The 19,593-nt window shown below is 37.1% G+C and overlaps 1 protein-coding gene across 4 annotated transcripts in view; it reads left to right on the top strand.

The window, feature by feature from the left end:
- Positions 1–19,593, top strand: part of LOC101735970 (SUN domain-containing ossification factor) — an 89,155-nt gene that overhangs the window by 49,634 nt on the left and 19,928 nt on the right. Inside the window, exon 1 of one of the 4 annotated variants that reach the window (XM_012692967.4) lies at positions 6,779–6,994. The exons of 1 other annotated variant lie outside the window; for it this stretch is intronic. The gene's annotated coding sequence lies outside the window, so the exon portion shown is untranslated. Of the gene's footprint in view, positions 1–6,778; positions 6,995–19,593 lie in introns of those variants that run through there. 2 more of the 4 variants (XM_021349969.2, XM_062668054.1) reach the window with 2 other exon arrangements.

Genomic DNA, 19,593 nt, shown 5'->3' with positions numbered 1-19,593 from the left:
GCGCCGTATTTGCGTGACTCTTTAAGATTAATATAATATATTCCTAGCCTTAGATTTCATACTCCGCACACAAACAGCATACATATGTTATCCGTTCTGAATCAATCAATCACTAATGTTTGATGATTCCTGGCTTTTTAAGTACGTACTTTACTCTGCTAGCTAATTTTACAAAATACTATGATTTACTCGCTTATAATATAGTTCATATAGCATAAAGATAAGCATACACTAAAATGCCGTTCATTATAAATAGTTTGAACTGAATACTTAGATAAAATTTTAAGTGCGTATTTAATTTAATGCTATTTACTAAATTGAGTATTTAATGTAATGTTACATTATGCAATTGCAATGTATGGCAATGTTACGGTAGGCAGCGGCTTGGCTCTACCCCTGGCATTGCTGAAGTCCATGGGCGACGGTAACCACTCGCCATCAGGTGGGCCGTATGCTCGTCTGCCTACAAGGGCAATAAAAAAAATTATGATCAGTCATTTCAAAATTTTGCATCATAGATATTATACCTCTTTTATACATTTCTGATGATAAAAATAAGTCATACACCTGCTCTGATGAAACTGAATGTAATCTTTGTATGTACTAGTAAACAAGTAAAGTATCAAGATTGGCCACATGTCTTTCTACCTATTTTGGGTTAAATTAAATCATCAACAAATAATGTGTAGATAACTCAAGTTCATTTGTGAAAGACAACGTTTTTAGAACGAAATTTAGATTCCGCAGAAGGTTTTTTTTTTATTGCTTAGATGGGTGGACGAGCTCACGGCCCACCTGGTGTTAAGTGGTTACTGGAGCCCATAGACATCTACAATGTAAATGCGCCACCCACCTTGAGATATAAGTTCTAAGGTCTCAGTAAAGTTACAACGACTACCCCACCCTTCAAACCGAAACGCATTACTGCTTCACGGCAGAAATAGGCTGGGTGGTGGTACCTACCCGTGCGGACTCACAAGAGGTCCTACCACCAGTGATATTGAACGTCATTAGTCTCGTGTTTTATTTTATCAAATCAAGTATCAATATCATTTGACCATTTTTTGATGCACTCGTAGCCCAGTTGCGCAAACATACAAGTAGTCACATATTTAAGATTTTTTTTTATTGCCCTTGTGGCAGACGAGCACACGGCCCACCCGATGGTGAGTGGTTACCGTCGCCCATGGACTTCAGCAATGCCAGGGGCAGAGCCAAGCTGCTGCCTACAAACCACTACTCCCTTTTCAGGCTTTCCAAATCTCATCTACGTATGTATCTAACGTGTAGTAGGTTCACGAATGTACTTGGTCGGCAACCCAATTCGATTTGTATTTAAATGACATGGAATTTTCAGTTGAGTACTGTTTAAGAACGTATACTTATATTATTACAAATAATGTAAGTTTACATTTTTCCCAATTTCGAACTAACAATGGTATTATAAATGAAGTGGTCTGTAAAGAGCCTCATATCTGTTAAATTATGCTCAACTACAATCTGGAGCCTCGCAAAATAAAGCTTACAATTTCAGTGCTAGTTTTAGTGTGTAAGTCAGTGCTCATGTGGAATCTAGCTCAAAGGCTCAAGACGTCACCATCGCAGGCAGAACTCAACGACCGGGACACGCCACTGACCCAGATATCACATGAAGCGTTGAAATAACACACGACGCGAGATAATACTTGGAATTTTGCCCGAAATATTATAATCGCTAGGTCGTTACACGTTCTCAAGAATTTACGTTTTAGAATATTCGTAGTATGTTATTCAAAAAACATGTAGAGAAACAAGGCTAGGCTGAACAGTCTTAACTCAAAGTGATCTCGATCATCGGAAGGAAAGGGTCGGTGAATTTTAATCGAATTGGGAATTACGTACTAATTTAATGGCATCAAAATTATTGCTTCTTGAAATTTATGCTAAAATTCCAATGGTGCAATAAATTAATTATCATTATATACCACTCTGCTTTCTCGAACGGCTTCCGATTCTTAATAACATTCATGGTCACCGACAAAATCGTACAAAAGTTCGCTAATGTCTTTAATTGTGTCAAGTCTTGCTTGTTGCCTTGGTATTGTGGCCTGCCACGAAGCTATCGTGCGTGCTTGTTCGAAGAGCTAGCGTAGTATTTCTTACGATACAATTGGAAAATTTACCAGTACGATTAAAGTGGGCTCTAGCAGGGTTCTATTTAACATCAGTTTGGCGTTGAGGTCGTTTGTCCGATCAAATAGTAAAATATTTCCGATACTTTTAACCTGACGTTCATTCAGAACCCAAACAATAATGCTATTAATATGAAAAGGGGCAATAAACTACGCTCCCCAAGTCGTGTATTAGTGAGGCCGGGGTCGGAATGGTCGCGTTTACATAAGTCATTGTTCCTGGCTAATTAAGTCTTTAAACTGGCCATATAAAGAAATTCACGGTTATAAAGGAGAAGGTAATACGCGTTGTTCATAATTAAGTTCACATTTAGATGGCATTTTGTTGCTTTTCCTCGATTAGGGGCTCAAGGGCTGTCGAAAATCTCTTCTTTTGCTGTCAGAATGTAGATCGATATACTATGTTTGCCATCTTGTCATATTAATGAGCTGTGTGAAATTTACCTGTTCTGAGGAATAATTTCCTAATGATGACTAAGCTTATTGAATTTATTTAATGTATGATCCATCCATCCAAATATGATCCATTATATTAAAACCTCGAACTACCATTGTTTTCCTAACATACATCGCTTTTATTGGAGCTTTCAATCCTAATGTTTCCTCTGAAATTGTACTACTTCCTGAAAAGACAGTGTGTTTTTGTTCGGTAAACTTTCCTGTCAGTCCTAGTGTTGTTCGGAATGTTGTATTAATTGCAAGATTTCTTGAAATTATTATTAGTGCGATTCCAGGTTTTTGTCATCATTCCTCTTGTTGCCGATGTATAAATATTGTCACACATGTCTGTTTATTGGTGCTATCGGCGTGATTGCCTTTGGTAAAATGAAAATAAAAGCCAAAAAGATTAAGGAAAATCAAATATCTTCTAATGGCAATTTGTTGGTTTTATGCTATGCCAGCCCTAGCCACAATCTAAGCCATCAAATACGTGAATCACGACAGATATTTTCCTGGGTGTGTTTGAACTGTGAACTCTGCAATGAAGTAACCCACTGGGAAACTTTATTATGTCACTTTCTTTGAGCACTCATGATCATGAAACACCATAAATATTACCTTTTACTTTTTAGTGCTCTAGTCTTCCTCATGTACGCATGTGTGTATTGTAATAAAATATATATTTACTACGGGTATTTGGTATAAATATAATATATCCACATAAGAAATACATCAATAATTCTTAGTTCTTCCATTTCTGAATGTCGTTTCGGCAATGCTTCTTCATTTCTTCCAAATTTATGTATCTTACTGAGTAAGTTTTGGTATAGAGTGTATCAGTGAGATGAATACTATGTGACAATAATAAGATATTTTAGTATCGTAACTAGGGAACTTAACGGAAAATACTTCACATAATTTATGAAACTTTTTCGGAATGATGTGGCATATAACGCAAGGAGGAATCTAAAATGAAACGAAACATCTGAAAATATCATCAAATATTTATGGAAAATATGTAAATGATGAACATTCCACCCCAAATTAATTATCCTATGTCACAACGAATTTCTTCATCGCCCACGTTCACCTCTTCGCGTCACTAGTTCAGATGATTTAAACGTGTACCAATCGCATGTCGTCTACATAAATACGTCACTGTTACCATGTGATGTAAAAACGTCATAAACAACATTAATTCACGCATTATTTCCCCCAATATAAGCTTTTTTAATGAATAGACTCATTATGCACACGTTTTGTTTTTAATCAACATTCTATTGAGAGGTTAAATCGCGTCATATGTGCAAACACAATTTATTGTTTGTATGTATTACGTAGCGACTACGATTTTTCTCGAAAATATTATTAAGGTTCGATTCAAAGCAATTAATGGCTTGCTTTCTTTTTTTCCGAAATTTGAAAAATAAAATTGTGTTTGAAAGAGGAAGAACCTAAATACACATTTAAAAGATACACATTAATCTTAAGCTATTGCCCGCAAAGATGTCGATTCCTAGATACGACAAGGTTACACAATTTAGGGTTTTTTTTATCGAAACAAGTGATAAGTATTGATTAGTAATTACTACTAAAACTTTAGTAACTTATAAGTTAGTAATACGAAATGTTTGAAATCTCTTGTTCTATGGAGTTTTTTTTTGCAGAAATATGTGAAAGAGCTCACAATCCATATCGTAGCTATTTTTTTTACCTGAATGCCCTGACCTTGAGACGTGTTTTTGGTTTTCTCTGTGTATTTTGTACCTTATGTTCCACGTAGAGTGTTTAGAGGAATTATTTGGAATCCTCTTATTTCTCTCATCGCACCACGAGACTCTGTTAACTATTCAATATTAGTGTACACAAGATCTTTTGTTTGACAATAAGTTTTTGTGAACTACCGTACCCATTGTCATACTAGTGATTCTTTTATCTACTATCTATTTCTATACGTATTTAATGAAAATTTTATGAAAAAAGCTCAGTAATACGTCAGAACGTACGTATGGAATAAAATGTTTTCTCTAGTGTCGCTCAAAACTCTAACGTTATATCTTCGTCCCAATGACCTATATAAGAAATAATCTATATTATATATATTCTCATTTCTTAGTCTAATCATAACGAAACAGTGAAACTTAACATCCCGTATAAGAAGACTAGGGGAGTATTGAATTGTGCTTCAATCATGCACAGACATAGAATATAATTATTAGGCCCGCCCGATACCCGACGCATTGCTTTTCTTGGCCAGTGTTTTATTACTTGAGCGTATGCTGCCCAGACATGATTTGATTGAAGCAACGTTAGCCCACACCACAAAAGCGAGCTGAAGGGAATGTGGCTCACTTATTCAACTTCAGTAGAAGCTATTCAAACTCTATCGCGGTACATTGACCTGCTATAAAATTATGCAATACAACATATAGAATGATTAAAACCAATCATAAGCGAACTATAAATTATCCGTTGCATTATTCAAATGACGTTTACATTCATGGATAAAGATGGAGCGAGTAATGGGGTCGTCAGTCTGATCGATCTGTTACGGTACATCGACTATGCATTTATTTACTCGCAAAATTTTACCAACACGAATGTGATGGTATTAGAGGTTTAGTTGGACAGAGAACAAAAATATGTATGTACTAGCTGACCCGGCAGACTTCGTAGTGCCTCAATCGATAAATAAGAGACCTAAGCTTTTCATCACATGGACACATGAAGGAAAAACAAAATTGTTATTTTTATTTAATTCCGAGTATTTTCTTATTTATCTACCTTTTAAACCTTCTTTGGATTTCCACAAATAATTTAAGACCAAAATCAGCCAAATCGGTCCAGCCGTTCTCGAGTTTTAGCGAGACTAACGAACAGCAATTCATTTTTATATATATAGATATAGATAAAAAAGTAAAAACAAAACAGTTCACTATCTTTACTCCCCTGTTTGTCAATTATTTCATTTTTGTTTTGTTTTGCAACCCCTATTAAACTTTAGGTAATTCCTAAATTTTTGGAGGTAGTTAGCTTTTTTCACCTTTAAAAGAAAAAAGTATGTAAAAAAAGCATAAAATTATCTAGGTCTTGAAACGTCAGTGATTATGATCGAATTTCGCCCAATGGGTGATGAATAGTGTCAAAGAAATACAACATCCCTTCTACTGAATTATAGCAATGTCTTTTACGACACCGAAACAATAATTATAGTATCCATAAATGTGTGACACGTATTTAGGTCAGTTGCGAGCTTTCAGAGCAGATAAATGAAGAAAGTGGTTGTTTAATTCGCTCAAGAATGATAACATAAAGGCTTTTCCCTGACCGTAATGTCTAATCGTCAATTAGATTATTAAATTTCTGCCTGCCCTGATGGCTAATGGTCGGACGTGGTTTTGAGCTTTCAAAATCCACACCTGGTTAAACAGCCATGGAACCGCAGTCTGTAAAGACGGCTGATAGATCACATTTTTGGTATCGACTTCGGAAACGGAAACAATTACGCTATGAGTAATATATTTATTACATTTGCTATCCCTTCAATATTGGATACAGAGAAATTTGCAGTATAACGAGGCGAGCCATTTTTATTATGTTTGTTTGATTTTTTATCTCCTCTTTCGCTGTGGAAATTTATTAAACCGCTGAAAGAGTTTTCCTTCGACCCTAGTTTCGCCTTGAATCAACCTTAAACGCTTCCTTGTAACCATTTTACCATTTTTAAAGTTCACATTTTTCTTTGACCATGGTTTGGCCAAGGTACCATAGCTTTACACCGTTTGAGTTTTTAGTTCACAAGCTTCCATATTTTTATTCGGCTGCTTTAAAAAACGATTCATTACATACACATACGTATTTGTGATATCTTCAGTACCTACTCTTTCTAAATTCAAAACCTTTATATATTGTTTTTGTAAGATGGTTCTAGTTTACTATCGAATAGACGAAGGCAAAGACCTGCGTATCAGTTTCCAGGCAGGCTGCGAATTTCTCGTGTTCAACCTGTTTGCCTGTCTCGACGTAAAACTATGATCTAGATACAGAATAATCGACTTTGAGGACATTCACCGAAGAGTTCATAATTGTATGTTTTTTTTAGTAACTTCGAAAAGCAATTTCGCTCTCGACAGCCGTCTCCGTAACTGCTTCGATATTCGCTATTCGCTAATAATTCAGTACGGCGCGTGACCGCGCACGAGGCGAACGTGTGATGTGTTATTAGTGAAAATAAAAGAGGAGCTTGAAACGCGATCGACAATCCAAAGCTAAATTTCACAGAACAAAATCTTATCGCATATTTTAACCAACTGTTTGTTTGTGTTTGTGCGTGTCATTTAACAGTAATATGCTATTCTGGATATCGGGTCTAGAAGTCTATCGTAAGTTTTTCACATACGGAAAATACGTTTTGTTTGCAAAACAACGTTCGCTTCGTTTATCCTTGTTAATTTCGAAATATTAATGTCCTTAAAAAAAATATATGTGAAATGTCATATAATTAAAATTAAAAATTATCGCATCATTAAAGTTAAATCAGTATTATTATTATAAGAACTTACCAATTGATTTTATAAATTAATTAAAAATGATAATCGAATAGGCACATAAAGTGCCTAATGACTGCTGATAGCTTAGTGCTTATTTATTGGCAATGTACTGTTAATATTGTCGATGTATGGATGAAATTTGAATTTTCGTCCGCACTTTATTTATTTCTATTCTATTCCAGTTGTCTTTTTTCTTTTTATTTTCTATATTTAAATTAACAAGAACAGTTTTATCTACAATATTTTCTTCGGTTTTCGCAAGTCTCATATGTATTTTGATCTCATATAACGGCTTAATGTGAGTTAACACAATATTGAAATGTCGATGAATAACAGTAGTCGTCCGTGACCACGAAAATTATTTGAAGCTTTCGAAATGACAGAAATAATACGTATAAATGACCAAAAAAATGCGAGATGACGCCGTAAAATTTGTTTCTTTATCTGCTTACAATACTTTTAAACAGTTTTTAATTAACAATGTCGTTTATTTTAAGTTCCTATCGATCGAAACTAGTGGAAACGTCTTCAAAGAATTAATCGCATTTGTCTTTGTTTGATCATTAGGCTGAATATGTTTCTGAACAGACATGTATCCAGGGATACGTGTAGACCGTCTGCTTTGTAGCTTGTCGACTAAAATCAGTGATAATAAAAATGTAACTAAAGCTAGACATATTTTAGAGAGCAGTCTAAATAACCAATAGTCTGAAATGAATGCAATTAACAACGTTAATGCACTGTTCCATGGGGAGTGCTCTGAGGAATTGTTTGAGATGATCCCATCATCTCGCTTTTACTATCGCACCGCCCGCTACCGGAGTACAGTTTAATACTTCCTAAAACCACTGCGTTCATCCAAAATGCGTTTCCAGGGATCTTTTTGCCTCTAGTATTGCTCTAGTGCCTCTAGTATTGATGACGTCCATGGGCGACGGTAACCACCACCATCAGGTTTGCCGTATTCTCGTCTGCCTACAAAACAATAAAAAGCCCTCATGAGCATTCTGTGTATCAGAACTTAGGGAAATACTATGAAGTTTGCGTTTGCTACTTCATGAACGAATACTAATTTAGGTTTCGCCTTAACAGGTTCCTTAATATATTTCATTCTGTGTGCATAGTTCGAGTTTTTTAACGTTCTCGATAGCGTAAAAGTTAACTCAAATTTGTATGGAGTCGGAACGTTTGCCTAAATTTGCCACTAAAGGCGCTGTTCCAACTGCATACAAAATTGGGCTAACTTTTACGCTATCGAGCACGTTAAAAAACTGGCACTAAGCACACTGTTGCTATATTTTATAAGCCAATGCCTGTGTCATTCATTCTTCAGCAGTACATTCCGGTGATAGAGCGTATGGCGAGCCTACACAGGTATATACCACGAAACTGCCTTGTTTTGTCGCGTAGCATGCTTTCCATGCTTTCCAGTTCGAAGGGTGTGACAGTTCTCATTAGTGATGGTAGGACCTCTTGTGAGTCCGCGCGGGTAGGTACCACCGTCCTGCCTATTTCTGCCGTGAAGCAGTAATGTGTTTCGATTTGAAGAGTGGGGCAGCCGTTGTAACTATACTGAGATCTTAGAACTTATATATCAAGGTGGGTGGCGCATTTACGTTATATATGTCTATGGTCTCCAGTAACTACTTAACACCAGGTGGGCTGTGAGCTAGTCCACCCATCTAAGCAATAAATAAAAACATACAACACAATAGAGACTTCTGCGTCTTGTCTCACGGTGTGCAACAAGTGGAATTAAAAAAAAACTTCATTAAAAAAATCCCTACTTTTATTTATCGTAGCATTGAATATGTCTGTTTGCTTGTTTCTTAATGTAATTTTAATAGGGCAGAAGGGTTCAATAGTATTTCCCCATCACGATCATTCTTGGATTACTCGCCTTACTTCGGGCTAGGTTAACACGATTGTCTTCATCTCCGTTGCATTGCAATCTATATTAAAATCACAAATATTTTTATCGAAGTATGCCTATGTGCTATTAAATCGTTACAAATTTCTGCTGGAATGCTGTTTCAATACTGAAAATGATCAGCAAAAAAATAAAAATCACACAAAATTTACAAAACATTAAAGGCTTCGTCAAACAGAACGCGTAATTAGCACGCGTCAGAGCGCTACGCTATGACACCGAGATGTGTTGTACTACTATGGTACTATGGATCTATGGTAGTACAACACATCTCGGCGTCATAGCGCGGCGTCAGTTTAGCGCTCTGACGCGCGCTAATTACACGTTTTGTTTGACGAAGGCTTAAATCTTATCTAAACCAAAACTGTAAAGTATGTACGTAGGTATTCGAAGGGCTGGAAATAATACAACGACAATGAAAAAACGCGATTTTAAATCGTAAAAGTAGTTTTAATCATATTATTATGACTCGAGACTCGCGGGAACATTTTCTTCTCCAGTTTTAATCTATGGGTAGCCCTTCTTTAATACGGTAAATACGTTCCTACAAAGTCCCGTGTTGTGCGAAGCCGTGTTATAAGAGACCAGAAGCCAGGACAAAAAGAGAGTAATTCTTCTGAATCAAGAATCTCAATGCCTCTATGTATTTTTTACCTATTATACATTAAGCCGTAGTATCAGTTATTCCCCTTATATTGTATGTTCATAGTGTATAATTTAACTGTCTTAATTTTAAACAAAAATCTCGTTATCGCTCCGTAGAATACCGTGTTATAAGAGAGTTTTTGGGGAGCTTTTCTTTTCGTATTAGAGCGGAACTCTGTTGTAGAATACCGTGTTATAGGAGGGCTACCTGTAAATAAATTAAATTAGTTAATAGCATTACAATAAAGGTTACGTTGTCTAAATATAACGGGTCCGCGTTACCGGGCACCCACCGACTGAAGAATATGTTCGTACTTTTGCCGTGTGGAGCACTTTTTTTTTCCTACCTATTCACTGGTAGCCTAAATGACTATTCCAGCTACGCCCGGACGGGTAAGTGAGTTCACGGGCTCAACCTGAGAGAATTTGTTAACACTAGCCCTAGCAAGAGCAGTGCTTCGCGGAATCTATCACCGGATCGCAATCGCGACCCACTGAGAAGATCCGCCGAGAAACTCAGTAGGCTCTGTCTATGGGTTAGTTCGTCTAACTCTTCGTCTTAATCGACGAGTTCGACGAGGACGCTGACCGGTACTTGAGAGGTCTAAAAGCACCGAGAGTGAATCAGGAAGATCCGACAAGACATGTTTCTCTAGCGACGGCAGCTTTGCGTTGCCTCGTCGCGGTCGGAGAAGTGTGGAGCACGAATTCAACCCTACGCGCATTCGACATTGTTGTAGTAGCTGGCGGCATATAAAAGCCTAAATGTACCATTTTCTACTATGTTCGCCAACTGTTTGGCTTATCATTTATCTAATCTATTTTGTCAATGAGCTTTAATGTTAACGATTAGTAAATTAATAATAGCCTTTTTTACATTTTCCTAACAATAAAAAAAGCCATTGCATTTTCTCCTCTATTTGTCAATTGTTTTTTTTTTCTGTTGCTTAGTAGCTAATAAAGGTTTAGTGTTAATAGTGTAATGTTTCCGAAATGTGAATAACGCGAATCCCCGATGTGCGCCATAACTACAATCACTAACCACTCCTATAAACGACGTAAAAGTCAACTAATGATAGAAATATCGTCCTGAGATCTGACTCTGACTCTAATGTGATCTGACTCTGAAACTCGTGTTTCAATAGAAAATTTTAACGCTTGTGAATTCACAAGGCCCACTCTATACAAGCGTACCTAAATGCCATACAAAATCAGGTATGCGTACATTCGTACAATGCTAGTTTCGAGTAAAATCTATATATTAATACGTAAAGCAAAAACTTTGTACCCCCTTTTACGAAAATTGCGCGGACGGAGGAGTATGAATTTTCCCTCACTTATAGAGAATATAGAGAAGGAGTGCACAATGTAAATACTGTTTTAAATTATGCACAAACAATACATTAAATCAATAAAAAAAACTTTACATACACTACCATGTATTTGACACAACACGCATGCATACTATTTGATTATTGTCAAACTTTTCATATTGCTTATATACACGCGAGCAAAAGTTTGGAATCACTTACTTGAAATTGGTTCCGCGCGATCTTGCTTACTAAAAAAAATTTTAATTATCATAAAAATGACATCATTTTAAAGGTTCAACTCTTAACTTTAAACTGATACTTAATTCATTAAAATCAAGTCAGTATTTAAGAAGCTATCCCGGATTAAGTGAAGGAGGTAGGAAAACAAGGAAATATGAAAAAATAATGAACGAATAAAACAACAAAAATTAATTCATATTTTTTTTATTTAGCCTTCAAATTATGTATCAGTACTTGGTGTTCCCTCCCCTCGCCCCAATAACTGCTCGAAGACGATTCTTCATAGACCTGATCAACTTCTGAATTGATTCTTGTGGGATACCTTCCCACTTCTCAATCAACGTAGATTTCAGCTCATTCAGACATGAAAGAGCAGGAGTTCTGGAACGAACCTTCCTCTTCAGTTCATCCCACACGTGCTCAATGGGATTCAAGTCCAAGCTGAGCGCTGGCCAGTCCAATGTGGCGATACCGACTTCTTCGAGGTATTCAGTTGTTACACGGGCAGTGTGACAACGAGCTTTATCGTGGATAAGGAGCAAGGCATCACCGATATATCCCGCATAGGGAACGACATGTTCCAGCAGAATATCGGAAATGTACCGGTCCGAAGTTAGACCGCCGCCTTGTCCCCCGCCAGGCACGCAAACAAGCTCGGTTTTACCGTCGAATGAAATGCCGGCCCACATTCTACAAGAGCCGCCCCCTAAGCCACTGTTTCAGCGAAACAGCACTGCGCAAATCACTCCCCAGGCCGCCTGTAGACCCAACCTCTTCGGTCGCTACCGTGCATCCTGCTCTCGTCGGAAAACAGGACTTGCCTGCATTGCTCAACCTCCCAATCAAGATGGGTGCGAGCAAATTGAAGGCGTGCTTTTCGGAGAGCTGCCGTGAGTTTTGGGCCTGTGGCAGGCCTTTTTGGAGTCAAATTTGCTTGCTTGAGTCGTCGACAAACTGTCCACTCGCTGGCTGCTACCACACGAACATCTCGGACCTCCTATTGGACGTCGACACCAGGTTAATGCCGATTTCGGAGAGAGGTTGACACGATAAAACGGTCATCCCTCTCTGATGTGCACCGGCGCCGTCCAGATCTTGGTCTCGAGATAAAGCCACCAATCTCCCAAAAGCGCTTGTAAGCTTTCGAAACCTAGAACTGGCTTATGTGGAGTCGACGAGCGACAATCCACTGGTTGAACCCTTCTTGCAATAGGGCTACCATTTGTGCTTCTTCTGTAGGAGTTGTCTCCATTGTCGTACAAGTTAAAGGGTCAAAATTAGCGGAGATGTATACCAGTCAACGTGTGAAAGTCGAGTGATAAAGAAAATCCGATATCAGGTGCTTTTACAGGAGTCAATAGGTCGCAACTCGCGACGTCTCAAACAATTAAAACACGTCTTTTTCGTTATTCCTTCACTTAATCCGGGATAGCTTCTTAAATACTGGCTTGATTTTAATGAATTCAGTATCAGTTTAAAGTTAAAAGTTAAACCTTTAAAATGATGTCATTTTTATGATTATTAAAAAAATATTTAGTACACAAGATCGCGCGGAACCAATTTCAAGTAAGTGATTCCAAACTTTTGCTCGCGAGTGTAGTCTGTGGTCAAATTGAGAATAGATTAAATAATATTTGTGTAAAGTGTAGAAAGTAGTAAAGTGTAGTGTGAAATCTGTGATTATAGAAGTATAATAGTCTTGGACAATAGAATCATAATAGTGTACAAACTTATAATTTCAATTAATTAAAGTCGAATTTCGGCTACTGGGAGACCACTAGTACATTTAAATTTACATACGTTTTCAATTTTCATTAAACAGTTACATAGAAACAGGAATTTGTATTTCAATTTCAAAACGTTTTTTATCGACCTATCCTTCAACGTGTTGAATCGATTATGGCTGCTGAAAATCACAAATTCATGCTATAATCGATGCAGATCGAAACATAAAACATTATTTCCATGAAACTAGACAAATTCGTCATAGAAATGTAAAATAGAAGTTGTTATATTGTGTGTATAGAGCTATGTTGATCATCGTCCAAACTATTTCTACCGATTCCTCCGTTCTGGTTTGGAGAGTGACAGTCATTATTCCAACATCTTCGAGGCTTGACCTCATATTGTGCTTTAAATAGTGGAATTACTCGGTGATATCTAAGGGTTTTTTATTTTTATTTGCTTAGATGAATGGACGAGCTCACAGCCCACCTGGTGTTTAGTGGTTACTGGAGCCCATAGATTATCTACAACGTAAATGCGCCACCCACCTTGAGATATAAGTTCTAAGATCTCAGTATAGTTACAATGGCTGCCCCACCCTTCAAACCGAAACGCATTACTGCTTCACGGCAGAAATGGGCAGGGTGGTGGTACCTACCCGCGCGGACTCACAAGAGGTCCTACCACCAGTAAAACCAGTGTGGCGTGTAGCCATCATACAATACAAGATAATTGACAGTTGATGCCTGAATCTCGCTTACGCCATTTTCAACATAAGCGTGCATATATACAAGTTCCGAACAACAATATTCGGACCGTCGGTCTACCGACCAATATCACCCGTTCGGTGGAAGATCTTCCCTTTGTCGTTAAACATCCCGCACCAAGAATTTCTGTAAATACTTCACAATATCTTCCCAAATTTAGCTTTAATTTGTTTTAATTTTCACACTAGCTAGGATAATGTCCAATATTGATCTAGCGATCGATCGTCGAGTCTCATGGATGTTACCATTGAAATAGAAGCGCATAATATTAAAACGATACAAATTCCAATTCGTAATTGGCTCAGTTTCCAATTCAGTACCTAACTACCCAATTTACACGGCACTTGTATAAGAGACAACAATAATTTCGCGAGCAGAGCCTAATACGGAGCATCGAAACATTCAGTGCTACTTGGTTGGGTATTAATTGACGTGCCGCATTACAAATCTGGATTTTCACTTAGAAAATGTACCGAGAAACCTGTTGGTAAACGTTCTCTGGATTTACACGGTGTGTGTATATATCTAGGTGGAACCGTTTTCAAACTTGATTCGGCTAGTATAGTTATCCAGCCACGGCAATGCCAAGGGAAGGTGTTCAATTTGAATAATAAATATATGTGCAGTTTACCGGCTTTGGGAAAATAAACCTTCCGACTTCGAAAAATACTTATTATATCCCATTTTCTTGCAGGCCAAAATCCTATAAATACATTTGTCTCTTTTAAGTGTCACTCTCGACTCGCATTGTCGTTTTATTGAGTTTCCAATCACAACGATGCTAAATAGATTTTCGCTGTAAAAAAACCATGGATTATTTACTTAGGTTCGCGTAATTTTATTACTTTAGGTGTATCACCATTGGTAAGACTGGTCTTCATTTTCGTCAATTGTTCCCTTACACTCTTATTCACTTGCCCTTTCCTACCTTCAAAATTACTTATCATATTTTTTCTTAGTAGTCCGTGTGTTATTTATATGTTGATATGAAGTGTCCATACCAAAAACATTATTAATTTTTGATGAATATTTTTATTATACTGTCGTGATGTTTTTCTTAATAGGATGTACTTAAAATTTTGAAGGTTTTTAGTTATTTGAAATCTATTAAAGAATAGAATTTTTTAAAAGAAGAATAAAATAATGTTTAAACTTAAAACATTAATCTATTAAATTGAATTCGGAAGTATGCTTGTCGTTGTCACTGAATATTCGAAATACATTGACATTAATGAAATGTGTAACTTTAGCGTCACGAACAAAATACTTTTCACATTTATAAACTTTGTTTGGCGTTAAAGATAATATCATACTTCTGTAACACCGAATAATATAGTATATTGTACGAATACATACAACGGAGCAGAAATAAAAGAAATAATCGTTTGAACGTTTTAAAGTTAAATATTTTCCTTAATTAAAAAAAAATCCATATAAAACTTTCTCAACAAAAATAATACGAATATGTTATATGAAAATTATAATTACAATTACATGAAAATTATAATTTGCGTAATTACAGGTGGTAGGACCTGTTGTGAGTCCGGTGTGGCAACCGTTATAACTATTCTGAGACTTTAGAACTTAAATCTCAAGCTGGGTGGCGCATTTACATTGTAGATGTCTATGGACTCCAGTAACCACTTAACACCAGGTGGGTTGTGAGATTATCCACCCATTTAAGCAATAAAAAAAAGATGTTATCCGACCGAAATCGAGCAAAAAAATTATAATATGTAACTTTACACCGCCTACATTAGCATTGTGTAAAACCAAAGTGAACAGTATTCAGGGCACTAGAATACCTTGATAGTTGCTACCCACCCATTTTAGGACAGTCTCTAGAGTTGTCTATTTATAGAATCGCCACAGAGTCATTATTACATTCTGACATATTGTGTTTGCTGTCTTTGTCAAATGATGATGCTTGTGCAAACGTTTTGTATTCTTGCAGGCTTATATTGATTTAATATTTGATGAAAACTCAAACTCGTTTTGATCAAATAATAGACACTTGCAAATACACATTGCGTTGATGTCTTATTTATCATTGACACGTTGAAGTAATGTACAAGCGGGCATCGATATTTCAATATTGACAAACTGGAATTTATACATTCAATCGTGTCACGTAGTTTGGCTGGAGAAGATTTTTTTAAGAACTTAATTTTTCCACGTGCTGCCTACTAGTTAAAAACAGCCTTAGTGATTTCTTATCGAGTGGGTCATATGCTCGTTTGACAGTATATCACGATGGGCGCTTGGGTACCACTATTTGCCTAACTTACTTGCTTGTCTTGAATTCATTTGTAATGGAACTAGATGGATTACGAAATCACGGCGCGTCTGATGTCACATTGGCGTCTAGGTATTTGGTCGTTAGTCTGCTGCGGGCGTTCTCTGTCTCATCGGATTGTTGGGCGACAGGAGTTTTTTAGTCCGACATGTCCAGACTACCATTTTCAGTGTATGGGCCAAAGTCCGTCATTTCCTCTTATTAAATTTAATGCTATTGTAGTTTAGTTTGTCGTATTGTAGCCATCACAGCGCATAGTTTTGTTAACTCTGAACACGTCCATTGCGTTTCCGGAAACAGTTACGGTGTCATGTCCTGCTTCTTAGCGAATTACACCAAAAGGCTTGGTCTTATTTTCTCGAATACCTAAATTCACGGTGGTCATAGCCGATAATGTACACAAAATAATGGTCAACCCCGAGAATATTTTGTGTCAAGAAAATTATCATCATTCTCTTCCCCAGTCACCTGGGGTCGGCGCAACATGTTTTCTCCTTCCATATTCCTCTATCATATACCATTCCTTCGCTCACACCCCTCTTACACATATCGTTTTTCACGCAATCCATTCATTTCTTCTTAGGTCAACCTCTTCCTTTCTAAAGCCTACCAACACACTCCTTGTGTCGAGGAAATTATATGTTTAGCTAATCGTATACTAAATACCAAAATGAACTGACCACATAAGGTACCACCTGTCCTCGCCACCCAAACTCCGTCTTAAAGTATCCGAAAAATCGCAAATTAGACGCAAGAACCAGCAACACAATGTGCGTTTATATTAACTTGAAATTGTCTTAATGTCCTAGCGTGAATGGGCTGCCAAACTCAAGTTACGCGAGTAATTAAATCTACGGTCATTAATATGATACATTCATGTTATGTTTTTTGTTTCGCCTCATTATTGGGGACATAAAAATTATAAACGGTAATCAAAAGCAGTAATAGTAAAAAAGTTGTAACTCACATTATGGTACACAATAACTTAAATGTTAAACATACATATATTATTAACAAATAAATGATAGATAATAATAATATAACTCGTAACAAAAATAGATCGTCGATAACGTGCGATTTATGCAAATATTTATAAAAGGAAGAAAATTTTAAACAAATTCAAACAAGGATTTGTTTATCATTTGTGTAGTGATTTATTAAAATTCGTATTAAATGTAAATATATTAGCATTTTTCTTCTTTTGTACCCAAGAACTTGAATAACCACATATCTGTTGAATCTAATCGAGATTTCCAAAAAGACTCGCAGACTTTTCAACTCTGCTCTTTAAAATAACCAAAGTTGATTTAAAATCAACTGTCGTTTAAAACCAAATTAATTTCGATTCATTAATATTATGAAACGTCTACTAGATGTAATTATTCAACATTAGAACTGGGCGCTTTAATTCCTCGGCTGATAATCAAAGTATTGTGTAAGGCGCAAGCCGACTTTGTTTGCGACACATCTTGTACTCAGACAATGGCCAGTAAATACCGGAATATTGCGCACTGTCTCCGGGGCCGCCGGTTCATTATATCCTCTCGCCCACGATGACTTCAGCTATAGTTGACTAACAACTTCGCCTCGATTCAACCTTAGTCTCGTAAGCGGATAGCTCTTAAGTAGTTTCACGAACGGTTTGGTGAAAACTCTGAAATTGGCGTCAAGCGATAACCTTGAACATTGTGCCACTGAAAGCGCAATAGTCGCCGATCAATATTGATTGTACTTCTTGAACGTATGAGTCAAATATTAGACTTATAATATTAGACAAATATTGTACTAAAATAAACAATTTACGTAAAGTAAGAATTGCAAAAAAGAAAACAAATATTTAAGTATTATGTGGTGGATTTGTTCAAAATTCCACATAGAGAAAAGTTCAAAGCTATATTTTGATTTTAAAATCGTATTTTGCATTAATTTACGATAAAGTAATCTGTTTTTTTTTTTCCAATTATAAACCCTCATAAGGTTTATTAATGGCCATTCCTTGGAGTGACATATGCGGCTTTGAAATATACCTTCATCATCATCATCATCATCAGCCTGCGGCAGTCCACTGCTGGACATAGGCCTCCCCCAAAGCTCGCCACTGAACCCGATAACTGCGCAGGGCAGCTGGCAGTAACTGGATGCGTAAAACCGAAATATACCTTACCACCAATAAATTTTAATGCAAGTTGGCGATCGAAGTACGCTGCTATAATATCCAGAGAACGCTGCCTATTCTGCGGTGAATTCATTAGTCGGCTTTTGGGATACCAACGGGAAGAGACGGTGTGGTGCTGATCTAAGCCGACTGCCAAAGTCAACGGAAAATCTTGAAAATAGTCAGCTTACAACGTTTTGGTTCATGACCGCTTGTGAATAGGGATTCAGGCTACAATACCCAGGGATCCGGATCGCCTGAAATTACCAATACCAAATTATTCTAGTTCCGATTGTATTCTCCAATATGCAATAATAGCCCAAGAGTCATAAGATTTATGTACCCAAAGATCTTTCACGGACCGCATTACGCAGAACCAATTATATTCAGTCAGTACTGAGGCCGCATTCTGTTGCTGCTGATTTACGTATTGACTGCTCGGCCGTTTTGATTAATTGTTGAATTCTAGTTGTCTGACTAGGATTTATTGGTGTCGCGACTGTGTTCCGACTCTTAGGTGCGGTCGTTCAATGAATGCTGCCAATATCGTCTCTATTTATAAGGGATATAATTAAAGTAGAGCCTTAAAGTAATGGAGGTGTTGTCAGGTTATTTGCTGCCTTAATTCCTGCCTTAGATCTCAATGAGGGTAGATGCCAAATAGACAGTCGATTGTAAAGTTATTTATGCCGAATTTTTTATTTATTGCCCTAGTAGGCAAACGAGCGTATGGCCCACCTGATGGTGAGTGGTTACCGTCGCCCATGAACTTCAGCAATTCCAGGGGTAGAGCCAAGCCGCTGCCTGCAAATTGTACACCGTAATAGTAAAATGTTAATGTACTGTGGTTTTTTGTAATTCTTATGGCAGGACAACGTTTACCTGGTGTTGTTTATGACGCCATCATTAACGTGAATTCCATCAAGTGAGAAGTATTTTAAAGGTTGTCGTATTCTTCATATTGGAACGCTTGACTACTCCGCGTCACAAATAAGCGGAATTGTGGTAGGACCTGAACCCAGGACCCCTTCGATTCGCTTCTATTATTATAAAAACGCAAAATTATTAATATTCGCGGGTTTGATTTTTAATACACAATGTTGTTCATATGTAGTGCTAAAAATAAAGAGGGATTGCAATGTTACTGAGGAGGATGTCGAAGACAGAACGAAATGGCGGGGAAGAATAAGGAAAACCGATCCCACCACCATGAGGGACGAATAGCTAGGAAGATAGAGAGAGATGTACCTATGCGTCTTGTTGCTAATTTGTTGACTTGTTAGCCTAGATGGACTGGACGAGCTCACGGCCTCACTAAAATTAAGCGTTATACTTCTTGTAACTTAAGAATTCTTGCTCA

The sequence above is a fragment of the Bombyx mori genome, chromosome 4 (genome assembly GCF_030269925.1).
Source record: "Bombyx mori chromosome 4, ASM3026992v2".
NCBI lineage: Eukaryota > Metazoa > Arthropoda > Insecta > Lepidoptera > Bombycidae > Bombyx > Bombyx mori.
The sequence above is the reverse complement of the archived record's forward strand: the minus strand, read 5'-3'. Positions and strand labels throughout refer to the sequence as shown.